General features: G+C 47.0%; 3 non-coding genes across 3 annotated transcripts; all 3 read right to left on the minus strand.

Moving 5' to 3' along the window:
- Positions 1-1283: 1283 nt before the first annotated feature.
- LOC128384803 (5S ribosomal RNA) lies at positions 1284-1402 on the minus strand. The gene has a single exon (XR_008324540.1). It is a non-coding gene; the product is annotated as a 5S ribosomal RNA (ribosomal RNA).
- A 414-nt stretch (positions 1403-1816) lies between these two features.
- On the minus strand, positions 1817-1935 carry LOC128384577 (5S ribosomal RNA). The gene has a single exon (XR_008324317.1). It is a non-coding gene; the product is annotated as a 5S ribosomal RNA (ribosomal RNA).
- A 413-nt stretch (positions 1936-2348) lies between these two features.
- On the minus strand, positions 2349-2467 carry LOC128384597 (5S ribosomal RNA). The gene has a single exon (XR_008324337.1). It is a non-coding gene; the product is annotated as a 5S ribosomal RNA (ribosomal RNA).
- Between the last annotated feature and the right edge of the window lie 658 nt (positions 2468-3125).

The following is a 3125-nucleotide window of genomic DNA, read 5'->3' on the forward strand; positions in this document are numbered from 1 at the left end:
TTCTCCTTCCCTGCTCGTCTCTCCACTCCTCCGTCGGCTCCACTCTCTCCGACCTCCAGCACTCCCTCTCTCCTCTCTCCACCTGCCACGGTTGGACGGGAGTCCCTCCGCGCTACCTCTCCATTATCCGCCATTACCACACTCTTTGTCTTTTCCATAGCTTGGGTCATAACCGAGTTATCCGTCCTTAATATTTTTTTTGGAGCCAGAAGACTGTCCCCCTGGCAGCATATGCTGCTGGGGGAGTCAGTAACTTCTTTTATCTCAGATGTTCTTCTTTTTCTTTTGTAATTCAACGACGCTGTGTCCTCTCCTCTCTCTCTCACCATGTGCTTCAAGCTGCTACCAGGAAGTGAACCGGAAGTGGGCGTGTTCAGGGTGGTATGGCCGTAAGCGATGAAACAGGCTGCAGAAAGCCCATTTAAAGCTACGCCAGGGCCCGTTATACCCGTCCGTGTCACTGAAGGAAGTAAACATTGAATTTTTCACACATTCTATTCACTGTAGACATAATACACGTCACATATAGGACACCATCAGCCACATATACCTAATCTTTACACTTTATACCACATCATTCCTACCTACAATGCATACAAATTCTAATTGATATCTCACATATTTACTGTACACTACCTATTTGCCCCTATTACAATTATTTCTAAAGCACAAAAATCCTCCATTCAGCCAAGTGTGCAAAGGAAAACACTTAATATGAAAACACATTCATAATATACTCTCTCTGTGTGTGTGTGTGTGTGTGTGTGTGTGTGTGTGTGTGTGTGTAGCTCGGGGATTGATTTGGGATATCACAAAAGTGCACACCTGGTTCTCTTATCAAATCTTTTTTATGTAAAGCCTGTTTTATAAGCGACAAAACAGGCTGCAGAAAGCCCATTTAAACATGCTGTGACACCACTGACAGTTCCTCACACCATCTGAGTGGCGGATAATGGTGTCTCAGCCATCAAACACATGCTATCCTTTAACAGTACTTTGATAGGAATAGTTTTTTTTTTCTGCGGAGAAACACACAGCTGGAAGGACTGCAACCTTGTTTCTCAGGCCATTTGTGTACATGCGGGATGATTGCAGGCTTTTTACAGGCTGTAACAGTGAGAACTGGAACCCTAAAAACTACTTGGAAAGTGAGGCGTCTCAGTGCCACCTCTCTGGCGTGCATTCAGACACAGCTGGAATGATTGCAGCTTTTGTTCCTCAAAGCCCTGTGTGCGGTGATGGAGCAACAGCGCCCTCCTTTGGTGACAGCTGAGAGGGAAAAAATCTTACAGCACCTGGTATTCCCAGGCGGTCTCCCATCCAAGTACTAACCAGGCCCGACCCTGCTTAGCTTCCGAGATCAGACGAGTTCGGGCTTGTTCAGGGTGGTATGGCCGTATGAAGGGGAAACAGGCCGCAGAAAGCCCATTTAAACATGCTGTGACACCACTGACAGTTGCTCACACCAGCTGAGTGGCGGATAATGGTGTCTCAGCCATCAAACACATGCTATCCTTTAACAGTACTTTGATAGGAATAGTTTTTTTTTTTCTGCGGAGAAACACACAGCTGGAAGGACTGCAACCTTGTTTCTCAGGCCATTTGTGTACATGCGGGATGATTGCAGGCTTTTTACAGGCTGTAACAGTGAGAACTGGAACCCTAAAAACTACTTGGAAAGTGAGGCGTCTCAGTGCCACCTCTCTGGCGTGCATTCAGACACAGCTGGAATGATTGCAGCTTTTGTTCCTCAAAGCCCTGTGTGCGGTGATGGAGCAACAGCGCCCTCCTTTGGTGACAGCTGAGAGGGAAAAAAAGCTTACAGCACCTGGTATTCCCAGGCGGTCTCCCATCCAAGTACTAACCAGGCCCGACCCTGCTTAGCTTCCGAGATCAGACGAGATCGGGCGTGTTCAGGGTGGTATGGCCGTAAGCGACGAAACAGGCCGCAGAAAGCCCATTTTGACATGCTGTGACACCACTGACAGTTGCTCACACCAGCTGAGTGGCGGATAATGGTGTCTCAGCCATCAAACACATGCTATCCTTTAACAGTACTTTGATAGGAATAGTTTTTTTTTTTCTGCGGAGAAACACACAGCTGGAAGGACTGCAACCTTGTTTCTCAGGCCATTTGTGTACATGCGGGATGATTGCAGGCTTTTTACAGGCTGTAACAGTGAGAACTGGAACCCTAAAAACTACTTGGAAAGTGAGGCGTCTCAGTGCCACCTCTCTGGCGTGCATTCAGACACAGCTGGAATGATTGCAGCTTTTGTTCCTCAAAGCCCTGTGTGCGGTGATGGAGCAACAGCGCCCTCCTTTGGTGACAGCTGAGAGGGAAAAAAAGCTAACAGCACCTGGTATTCCCAGGCGGTCTCCCATCCAAGTACTATCCAGGCCCGACCCTGCTTAGCTTCCGAGATCAGACGAGATCGGGCGCGTTCAGGGTGGTATGGCCGTAAGCGATGAAACAGGCCGCAGAAAGCCCATTTAAACATGCTGTGACACCACTGACAGTTGCTCACACCAGCTGAGTGGTGGATAATGGTGTCTCAGCCATCAAACACATGCTATCCTTTAACAGTACTTTGATAGGAATAGTTTTTTTTTTTCTGCGGAGAAACACACAGCTGAAAGGACTGCAACCTTGTTTCTCAGGCCATTTGTGTACATGCGGGATGATTGCAGGCTTTTTACAGGCTGTAACAGTGAGAACTGGAACCCTAAAAACTACTTGGAAAGTGAGGCGTCTCAGTGCCACCTCTTTGGCGTGCATTCAGACACAGCTGGAATGATTGCAGCTTTTGTTCCTCAAAGCCCTGTGTGCGGTGATGGAGCAACAGCGCCCTCCTTTGGTGACAGCTGAGAGGGAAAAAAAGCTTACAGCACCTGGTATTCCCAGGCGGTCTCCCATCCAAGTACTAACCAGGCCCGACCCTGCTTAGCTTCCGAGATCAGACGAGATCGGGCGTGTTTGTTTTTTTTTTTCTTTTATTATCAAAAAATCATAATAATACATAATCTTTTAAATCATTATCAATACATAACAACACAAAAAAACACAGACATTCACTGTCAAAGGAATTCACAAAATCAACATACCACAAACAAAACACAAAACA

The sequence above is a fragment of the Scomber japonicus genome, chromosome 22, assembly GCF_027409825.1.
Source record: "Scomber japonicus isolate fScoJap1 chromosome 22, fScoJap1.pri, whole genome shotgun sequence".
Classification (NCBI taxonomy): domain Eukaryota; kingdom Metazoa; phylum Chordata; class Actinopteri; order Scombriformes; family Scombridae; genus Scomber; species Scomber japonicus.